General features: G+C 40.3%; 11 non-coding genes across 11 annotated transcripts in view; 3 read left to right on the top strand and 8 right to left on the bottom strand.

Moving 5' to 3' along the window:
• Window positions 1-493: 493 nt before the first annotated feature.
• On the bottom strand, window positions 494-575 carry TRNAS-AGA (transfer RNA serine (anticodon AGA)). The gene has a single exon. It is a non-coding gene; the product is annotated as a tRNA-Ser (tRNA).
• A 155-nt stretch (window positions 576-730) lies between these two features.
• On the top strand, window positions 731-803 carry TRNAF-GAA (transfer RNA phenylalanine (anticodon GAA)). The gene has a single exon. It is a non-coding gene; the product is annotated as a tRNA-Phe (tRNA).
• Window positions 804-1,227: 424 nt separating this feature from the next.
• TRNAY-GUA (transfer RNA tyrosine (anticodon GUA)) lies at window positions 1,228-1,317 on the bottom strand. The gene is given in 2 exon segments: window positions 1,228-1,263; window positions 1,281-1,317. It is a non-coding gene; the product is annotated as a tRNA-Tyr (tRNA).
• A 2,093-nt stretch (window positions 1,318-3,410) lies between these two features.
• On the bottom strand, window positions 3,411-3,492 carry TRNAS-AGA (transfer RNA serine (anticodon AGA)). The gene has a single exon. It is a non-coding gene; the product is annotated as a tRNA-Ser (tRNA).
• A 155-nt stretch (window positions 3,493-3,647) lies between these two features.
• TRNAF-GAA (transfer RNA phenylalanine (anticodon GAA)) lies at window positions 3,648-3,720 on the top strand. The gene has a single exon. It is a non-coding gene; the product is annotated as a tRNA-Phe (tRNA).
• Window positions 3,721-4,144: 424 nt separating this feature from the next.
• Window positions 4,145-4,234, bottom strand: TRNAY-GUA (transfer RNA tyrosine (anticodon GUA)). The gene is given in 2 exon segments: window positions 4,145-4,180; window positions 4,198-4,234. It is a non-coding gene; the product is annotated as a tRNA-Tyr (tRNA).
• A 1,311-nt stretch (window positions 4,235-5,545) lies between these two features.
• On the bottom strand, window positions 5,546-5,627 carry TRNAS-AGA (transfer RNA serine (anticodon AGA)). Its single transcript has one exon. It is a non-coding gene; the product is annotated as a tRNA-Ser (tRNA).
• A 653-nt stretch (window positions 5,628-6,280) lies between these two features.
• Window positions 6,281-6,370, bottom strand: TRNAY-GUA (transfer RNA tyrosine (anticodon GUA)). Its single transcript is given in 2 exon segments — window positions 6,281-6,316; window positions 6,334-6,370. It is a non-coding gene; the product is annotated as a tRNA-Tyr (tRNA).
• A 2,875-nt stretch (window positions 6,371-9,245) lies between these two features.
• Window positions 9,246-9,327, bottom strand: TRNAS-AGA (transfer RNA serine (anticodon AGA)). The gene has a single exon. It is a non-coding gene; the product is annotated as a tRNA-Ser (tRNA).
• Window positions 9,328-9,482: 155 nt separating this feature from the next.
• TRNAF-GAA (transfer RNA phenylalanine (anticodon GAA)) lies at window positions 9,483-9,555 on the top strand. The gene has a single exon. It is a non-coding gene; the product is annotated as a tRNA-Phe (tRNA).
• Window positions 9,556-9,979: 424 nt separating this feature from the next.
• Window positions 9,980-10,000, bottom strand: part of TRNAY-GUA (transfer RNA tyrosine (anticodon GUA)) — a 90-nt gene continuing 69 nt past the window's right edge. Inside the window, exon 2 of the tRNA in view lies at window positions 9,980-10,000. This exon is cut by the window's right edge and continues 15 nt beyond it. This is a non-coding gene — a tRNA (tRNA-Tyr).

Below are 10,000 nucleotides of genomic sequence, written 5' to 3'. Positions count from 1 at the left end.
CAAAAATTGCTATCTGAGCAAAAAATAAAAACAACTCCTTCGAGCCGGAATTGAACCAGCGACCTAAGAATTTCTACACCAATCATCTCTACAGTCCTCCGCTCTACCAGCTGACTAATTAATAATTTCTATTCAGTGTGGCTGCTGAAATTGACTGGTGTCAGTCTTAAGGAGGGGAAGAGAATGTGTGTAAGAAAAAGAGAAAACAAGCTGGAATCCAAAAGATTTTGATGCGCTAACAAACATGGATTTCTAGTCCATCGCCTTAACCACTCGGCCACGACTACTGCTTAAGCCTTGCTGTATTTTCACAATAGATTGTCTATGGATTGAGCTGCCTGCACTGAGAAATTGAGGATGTATTGTATTGACCCAAACACACCCAAAACTTCATTCTCCTTTACATTTGATGCGCTAATGGCCTGAACTCGCTATGGGCATCACAGGTTTCAAGTTTTTAAAAACTTGCAGAAAAGAGAAAACTTAAGGCGTTCGTAGTCGGCAGGATTCGAACCTGCGCGGGGTGACCCCAATGGATTTCTAGTCCATCGCCTTAACCACTCAGCCACGACTACTGAATAAACCATGTCCTAGTTTCACAATAGATTGTCTATGGATTGAGATGCCTGCAGTCAGAAAGTGAGGATGTATTATATTGACCCAAATACACCCAAAACTTCATTCTCCTTACATTTTGCCCCGAAAAATGATTGCAAGACCAAGGGAGCTTGCCGAAATAGCTCAGTTGGGAGAGCGTTAGACTGAAGATCTAAAGGTCCCTGGTTCGATCCCGGGTTTCGGCATTGTGGAAGATAATATTTTTCGACATAAAATGCAATTTTGCAACAAAAAGCTTACGTTTTCAGGCTTCAAACTTTAAAATCATATTTACAAAAACATTTTTACAAAACTCACTTTGCCACAACCACTGCTTATGTCTCTCAGTAGCCAACTCCAGTCCTCGAGAGCTACCAACAGTTCCCATCTTCCAGACAACCTAGCTGCTGCACAGGTGCACTCATTACTCACTAACACATTTTAAAAGATCCACAGGTGGAGCTAATTACTTCACTTGTGATTCTGTGAGGTGAGCTGGAAAACATTAACTGTTGGTAGCTCTCGAGGACTGGAGTTGGCTACCCCAGACTTAGAGAATGCTTTATACTCTGTATATTTTGAGTTTGTAAATTGCCAAAAATTGCTATCTGAGCAAAAAATAAAAACAACTCCTTCGAGCCGGAATTGAACCAGCGACCTAAGGATTTCTACACCAATCATCTCTACAGTCCTCCGCTCTACCAGCTGAGCTATCGAAGGATGCTGTAGGTTCTCAAATATGTTATTATATGCTCTTTAATATAGCTTTAAATGTTTAGCTAAATGAGTGTTCTAGGAATAATGTGAATATTCTATTGTTTATAACCATTTGACAACCTTTGTTCAAAATTGGGCTTTGAAAATTAATTTCTAATTAATAATTTCTATTCAGTGTGGCTGCTGAAATTGACTGGTGTCAGTCTTAAGGAGGGGAAGAGAATGTGTGTAAGAAAAAGAGAAAACCAGCTGGCATCCCAAAGATTTTGATGCGCTAACAAACATGGATTTCTAGTCCATCGCCTTAACCAATCGGCCACGACTACTGCTTAAGCCTTGCTGTATTTTCACAATAGATTGTCTATGGATTGAGCTGCCTACACTGAGAAATTAAAGATCTAAAGGTACCTGGTTCGATCCCGGGTTTCGGCATTGTGGAAGATAATATTTTTCGACATAAAATGCAATTTTGCAACAAAAAGCTTACGTTTTCAGGCTTCAAACTTTAAAATCATATTTACAAAAACATTTTTACAAAAATCACTTTGCCACAACCACTGCTTATGTCTCTCAGTAGCCAACTCCAGTCCTCGAGAGCTACCAACAGTTCCCATCTTCCAGACAACCTAGCTGCTGCACAGGTGCACTCATTACTCACTAACACATTTTAAAAGATCCACAGGTGGAGCTAATTACTTCACTTGTGATTCTGTGAGGTGAGCTGGAAAACATTAACTGTTGGTAGCTCTCGAGGACTGGAGTTGGCTACCCCAGACTTAGAGAATGCATTATACTCTGTATATTTTGAGTTTGTAAATTGCCAAAAATTGCTATCTGAGCAAAAAATAAAAAAAACTCCTTCGAGCCGGAATTGAACCAGCGACCTAAGGATTTCTACACCAATCATCTCTACAGTCCTCCGCTCTACCAGCTGACTAATTAATAATTTCTATTCAGTGTGGCTGCTGAAATTGACTGGTGTCAGTCTTAAGGAGGGATAGAGAATGTGTGTAAGAAAAAGAGAAAACAAGCTGGCATCCAAAAGATTTTGATGCGCTAACAAACATGGATTTCTAGTCCACCGCCTTAACCACTCGGCCACGACTACTGCTTAAGCCTTGCTGTATTTTCACAATAGGTTGTCTATGGATTGAGCTGCCTGCACTGAGAAATTGAAGATCTAAAGGTACCTGGTTCGATCCCGGGTTTCGGCATTGTGGAAGATAATATTTTTCGACATAAAATGCAATTTTGCAACAAAAAGCTTACGTTTTCAGGCTTCAAACTTTAAAATCATATTTACAAAAACATTTTTACAAAAATCACTTTGCCACAACCACTGCTTATGTCTCTCAGTAGCCAACTCCAGTCCTCGAGAGCTACCAACAGTTCCCATCTTCCAGACAACCTAGCTGCTGCACAGGTGCACTCATTACTCACTAACACATTTTAAAAGATCCACAGGTGGAGCTAATTACTTCACTTGTGATTCTGTGAGGTGAGCTGGAAAACATTAACTGTTGGTAGCTCTCGAGGACTGGAGTTGGCTACCCCAGACTTAGAGAATGCTTTATACTCTGTATATTTTGAGTTTGTAAATTGCCAAAAATTGCTATCTGAGCAAAAAATAAAAACAACTCCTTCGAGCCGGAATTGAACCAGCGACCTAAGGATTTCTACACCAATCATCTCTACAGTCCTCCGCTCTACCAGCTGACTAATTAATAATTTCTATTCAGTGTGGCTGCTGAAATTGACTGGTGTCAGTCTTAAGGAGGGGAAGAGAATGTGTGTAAGAAAAAGAGAAAACAAGCTGGCATCCAAAAGATTTTGATGCGCTAACAAACATGGATTTCTAGTCCATCGCCTTAACCACTCGGCCACGACTACTGCTTAAGCCTTGCTGTATTTTCACAATAGATTGTCTATGGATTGAGCTGCCTGCACTGAGAAATTGAGGATGTATTGTATTGACCCAAACACACCCAAAACTTCATTCTCCTTTACATTTGATGTGCTAATGGCCTGAACTCGCTATGGGCATCACAGGTTTCAAGTTTTTAAAAACTTGCAGAAAAGAGAAAACTTAAGGCGTTCGTAGTCGGCAGGATTTGAACCTGCGCGCGGAGACCTCAATGGATTTCTAGTCCATCGCCTTAACCACTCGGCCACGACTACTGAATAAACCATGTCCTAGTTTCACAATAGATTGTCTATGGATTGAGATGCCTGCAGTCAGAAAGTGAGGATGTATTATATTGACCCAAATACACCCAAAACTTCATTCTCCTTACATTTTGCCCCGAAAAACGATCGCAAGACCAAGGGAGCTTGCCGAAATAGCTCAGTTGGGAGAGCATTAGACTGAAGATCTAAAGGTCCCTGGTTCGATCCCAGGTTTCGGCATTGTGGAAGATAATATTTTTCGACATAAAATGCAATTTTGCAACAAAAAGCTTACGTTTTCAGGCTTCAAACTTTAAAATCATATTTACAAAAACATTTTTACAAAAATCACTTTGCCACAACCACTGCTTATGTCTCTCAGTAGCCAACTCCAGTCCTCGAGAGCTACCAACAGTTCCCATCTTCCAGACAACCTAGCTGCTGCACAGGTGCACTCATTACTCACTAACACATTTTAAAAGATCCACAGGTGGAGCTAATTACTTCACTTGTGATTCTGTGAGGTGAGCTGGAAAACATTAACTGTTGGTAGCTCTCGAGGACTGGAGTTGGCTACCCCAGACTTAGAGAATGCTTTATACTCTGTATATTTTGAGTTTGTAAATTGCCAAAAATTGCTATCTGAGCAAAAAATAAAAACAACTCCTTCGAGCCGGAATTGAACCAGCGACCTAAGGATTTCTACACCAATCATCTCTACAGTCCTCCGCTCTACCAGCTGAGCTATCGAAGGATGCTGTAGGTTCTCAAATATGTTATTATATGCTCTTTAATATAGCTTTAAATGTTTAGCTAAATGAGTGTTCTAGGAATAATGTGAATATTCTATTGTTTATAACCATTTGACAACCTTTGTTTAAAATTGGGCTTTGAAAACTAATTTCTAATTAATAATTTCTATTCAGTGTGGCTGCTGAAATTGACTGGTGTCAGTCTTAAGGAGGGGAAGAGAATGTGTGTAAGAAAAAGGGAAAACAAGCTGGCATCCCAAAGATTTTGATGCGCTAACAAACATGGATTTCTAGTCCATCGCCTTAACCAATCGGCCACGACTACTGCTTAAGCCTTGCTGTATTTTCACAATAGATTGTCTATGGATTGAGCTGCCTGCACTGAGAAATTGAAGATCTAAAGGTACCTGGTTCGATCCCGGGTTTCGGCATTGTGGAAGATAATATTTTTCGACATAAAATGCAATTTTGCAACAAAAAGCTTACGTTTTCAGGCTTCAAACTTTAAAATCATATTTACAAAAACATTTTTACAAAAATCACTTTGCCACAACCACTGCTTATGTCTCTCAGTAGCCAACTCCAGTCCTCGAGAGCTACCAACAGTTCCCATCTTCCAGACAACCTAGCTGCTGCACAGGTGCACTCATTACTCACAAACACATTTTAAAAGATCCACAGGTGGAGCTAATTACTTCACTTGTGATTCTGTGAGGTGAGCTGGAAAACATTAACTGTTGGTAGCTCTCGAGGACTGGAGTTGGCTACCCCAGACTTAGAGAATGCTTTATACTCTGTATATTTTGAGTTTGTAAATTGCCAAAAATTGCTATCTGAGCAAAAAATAAAAACAACTCCTTCAAGCCGGAATTGAACCAGCGACCTAAGGATTTCTACACCAATCATCTCTACAGTCCTCCGCTCTACCAGCTGACTAATTAATAATTTCTATTCAGTGTGGCTGCTGAAATTGACTGGTGTCAGTCTTAAGGAGGGGAAGAGAATGTGTGTAAGAAAAAGAGAAAACAAGCTGGCATCCAAAAGATTTTGATGCGCTAACAAACATGGATTTCTAGTCCATCGCCTTAACCACTCGGCCACGACTACTGCTTAAGCCTTGCTGTATTTTCACAATAGATTGTCTATGGATTGAGCTGCCTGCACTGAGAAATTGAGGATGTATTGTATTGACCCAAACACACCCAAAACTTCATTCTCCTTTACATTTGATGCGCTAATGGCCTGAACTCGCTATGGGCATCACAGGTTTCAAGTTTTTAAAAACTTGCAGAAAAGAGAAAACTTAAGGCGTTCGTAGTCGGCAGGATTTGAACCTGCGCGGGGAGACGCCAATGGATTTCTAGTCCATCGCCTTAACCACTCGGCCACGACTACTGAATAAACCATGTCCTAGTTTCACAATAGATTGTCTATGGATTGAGATGCCTGCAGTCAGAAAGTGAGGATGTATTATATTGACCCAAATACACCCAAAACTTCATTCTCCTTACATTTTGCCCCGAAAAACGATTGCAAGTCCAAAGGGAGCTTGAGGAAATAGCTCAGTTGGGAGAGCGTTAGACTGAAGATCTAAAGGTCCCTGGTTTGATCCCGGGTTTCGGCATTGTGGAAGATAATATTTTTCGACATAAAATACAATTTTGCAACAAAAAGCTTACGTTTTCAGGCTTCAAACTTTAAAATCATATTTACAAAAACATTTTTACAAAAATCACTTTGCCACAACCACTGCTTATGTCTCTCAGTAGCCAACTCCAGTCCTCGAGAGCTACCAACAGTTCCCATCTTCCAGACAACCTAGCTGCTGCACAGGTGCACTCATTACTCACTAACACATTTTAAAAGATCCACAGGTGGAGCTAATTACTTCACTTGTGATTCTGTGAGGTGAGCTGGAAAACATTAACTGTTGGTAGCTCTCGAGGACTGGAGTTGGCTACCCCAGACTTAGAGAATGCTTTATACTCTGTATATTTTGAGTTTGTAAATTGCCAAAAATTGCTATCTGAGCAAAAAATAAAAACAACTCCTTCGAGCCGGAATTGAACCAGCGACCTAAGGATTTCTACACCAATCATCTCTACAGTCCTCCGCTCTACCAGCTGAGCTATCGAAGGATGCTGTAGGTTCTCAAATATGTTATTATATGCTCTTTAATATAGCTTTAAATGTTTAGCTAAATGAGTGTTCTAGGAATAATGTGAATATTCTATTGTTTATAACCATTTGACAACCTTTGTTTAAAATTGGGCTTTGAAAATTAATTTCTAATTAATAATTTCTATTCAGTGTGGCTGCTGAAATTGACTGGTGTCAGTCTTAAGGAGGGGAAGAGAATGTGTGTAAGAAAAAGAGAAAACAAGCTGGCATCCCAAAGATTTTGATGCGCTAACAAACATGGATTTCTAGTCCATCGCCTTAACCAATCGGCCACGACTACTGCTTAAGCCTTGCTGTATTTTCACAATAGATTGTCTATGGATTGAGCTGCCTGCACTGAGAAATTGAAGATCTAAAGGTACCTGGTTCAATCCCGGGTTTCGGCATTGTGGAAGATAATATTTTTCGACATAAAATGCAATTTTGCAACAAAAAGCTTACGTTTTCAGGCTTCAAACTTTAAAATCATATTTACAAAAACATTTTTACAAAAATCACTTTGCCACAACCACTGCTTATGTCTCTCAGTAGCCAACTCCAGTCCTCGAGAGCTACCAACAGTTCCCATCTTCCAGACAACCTAGCTGCTGCACAGGTGCACTCATTACTCACTAACACATTTTAAAAGATCCACAGGTGGAGCTAATTACTTCACTTGTGATTCTGTGAGGTGAGCTGGAAAACATTAACTGTTGGTAGCTCTCGAGGACTGGAGTTGGCTACCCCAGACTTAGAGAATGCTTTATACTCTGTATATTTTGAGTTTGTAAATTGCCAAAAATTGCTATCTGAGCAAAAAATAAAAACAACTCCTTCGAGCCGGAATTGAACCAGCGACCTAAGGATTTCTACACCAATCATCTCTACAGTCCTCCGCTCTACCAGCTGACTAATTAATAATTTCTATTCAGTGTGGCTGCTGAAATTGACTGGTGTCAGTCTTAAGGAGGGGAAGAGAATGTGTGTAAGAAAAAGAGAAAACAAGCTGGCATCCCAAAGATTTTGATGCGCTAACAAACATGGATTTCTAGTCCATCGCCTTAACCAATCGGCCACGACTACTGCTTAAGCCTTGCTGTATTTTCACAATAGATTGTCTATGGATTGAGCTGCCTGCACTGAGAAATTGAAGATCTAAAGGTACCTGGTTCAATCCCGGGTTTCGGCATTGTGGAAGATAATATTTTTCGACATAAAATGCAATTTTGCAACAAAAAGCTTACGTTTTCAGGCTTCAAACTTTAAAATCATATTTACAAAAACATTTTTACAAAAATCACTTTGCCACAACCACTGCTTATGTCTCTCAGTAGCCAACTCCAGTCCTCGAGAGCTACCAACAGTTCCCATCTTCCAGACAACCTAGCTGCTGCACAGGTGCACTCATTACTCACTAACACATTTTAAAAGATCCACAGGTGGAGCTAATTACTTCACTTGTGATTCTGTGAGGTGAGCTGGAAAACATTAACTGTTGGTAGCTCTCGAGGACTGGAGTTGGCTACCCCAGACTTAGAGAATGCTTTATACTCTGTATATTTTGAGTTTGTAAATTGCCAAAAATTGCTATCTGAGCAAAAAATAAAAACAACTCCTTCGAGCCGGAATTGAACCAGCGACCTAAGGATTTCTACACCAATCATCTCTACAGTCCTCCGCTCTACCAGCTGACTAATTAATAATTTCTATTCAGTGTGGCTGCTGAAATTGACTGGTGTCAGTCTTAAGGAGGGATAGAGAATGTGTGTAAGAAAAAGAGAAAACAAGCTGGCATCCAAAAGATTTTGATGCGCTAACAAACATGGATTTCTAGTCCATCGCCTTAACCACTCGGCCACGACTACTGCTTAAGCCTTGCTGTATTTTCACAATAGGTTGTCTATGGATTGAGCTGCCTGCACTGAGAAATTGAAGATCTAAAGGTACCTCGTTCGATCCCGGGTTTCGGCATTGTGGAAGATAATATTTTTCGACATAAAATGCAATTTTGCAACAAAAAGCTTACGTTTTCAGGCTTCAAACTTTAAAATCATATTTACAAAAACATTTTTACAAAAATCACTTTGCCACAACCACTGCTTATGTCTCTCAGTAGCCAACTCCAGTCCTCGAGAGCTACTAACAGTTCCCATCTTCCAGACAACCTAGCTGCTGCACAGGTGCACTCATTACTCACTAACACATTTTAAAAGATCCACAGGTGGAGCTAATTACTTCACTTGTGATTCTGTGAGGTGAGCTGGAAAACATTAACTGTTGGTAGCTCTCGAGGACTGGAGTTGGCTACCCCAGACTTAGAGAATGCTTTATACTCTGTATATTTTGAGTTTGTAAATTGCCAAAAATTGCTATCTGAGCAAAAAATAAAAACAACTCCTTCGAGCCGGAATTGAACCAGCGACCTAAGGATTTCTACACCAATCATCTCTACAGTTCTCCGCTCTACCAGCTGACTAATTAATAATTTCTATTCGGTGTGGCTGCTGAAATTGACTGGTGTCAGTCTTAAGGAGGGGAAGAGAATGTGTGTAAGAAAAAGAGAAAACAAGCTGGCATCCAAAAGATTTTGATGCGCTAACAAACATGGATTTCTAGTCCATCGCCTTAACCACTCGGCCACGACTACTGCTTAAGCCTTGCTGTATTTTCACAATAGATTGTCTATGGATTGAGCTGCCTGCACTGAGAAATTGAGGATGTATTGTATTGACCCAAACACACCCAAAACTTCATTCTCCTTTACATTTGATGCGCTAATGGCCTGAACTCGCTATGGGCATCACAGGTTTCAAGTTTTTAAAAACTTGCAGAAAAGAGAAAACTTAAGGCGTTCGTAGTCGGCAGGATTTGAACCTGCGCGGGGAGACACCAATGGATTTCTAGTCCATCGCCTTAACCACTCGGCCACGACTACTGAATAAACCATGTACTAGTTTCACAATAGATTGTCTATGGATTGAGATGCCTGCAGTCAGAAAGTGAGGATGTATTATATTGACCCAAATACACCCAAAACTTCATTCTCCTTACATTTTGCCCCGAAAAACGATTGCAAGACCAAGGGAGCTTGCCGAAATAGCTCAGTTGGGAGAGCGTTAGACTGAAGATCTAAAGGTCCCTGGTTCGATCCCGGTTTTCGGCATTGTGGAAGATAATATTTTTCGACATAAAATGCAATTTTGCAACAAAAAGCTTACGTTTTCAGGCTTCAAACTTTAAAATCATATTTACAAAAACATTTTTACAAAAATCACTTTGCCACAACCACTGCTTATGTCTCTCAGTAGCCAACTCCAGTCCTCGAGAGCTACCAACAGTTCCCATCTTCCAGACAACCTAGCTGCTGCACAGGTGCACTCATTACTCACTAACACATTTTAAAAGATCCACAGGTGGAGCTAATTACTTCACTTGTGATTCTGTGAGGTGAGCTGGAAAACATTAACTGTTGGTAGCTCTCGAGGACTGGAGTTGGCTACCCCAGACTTAGAGAATGCTTTATACTCTGTATATTTTGAGTTTGTAAATTGCCAAAAATTGCTATCTGAGCAAAAAATAAAAACAACTCCTTCGAGCCGGAATTGAAC

This window comes from Crinia signifera, chromosome 3, assembly GCF_055691185.1.
Source record: "Crinia signifera chromosome 3, ASM5569118v1, whole genome shotgun sequence".
NCBI classification, from domain to species: domain Eukaryota; kingdom Metazoa; phylum Chordata; class Amphibia; order Anura; family Myobatrachidae; genus Crinia; species Crinia signifera.
Note: the sequence above shows the minus strand (reverse complement) of the source record. Positions and strands in the feature narration are given on the sequence as shown.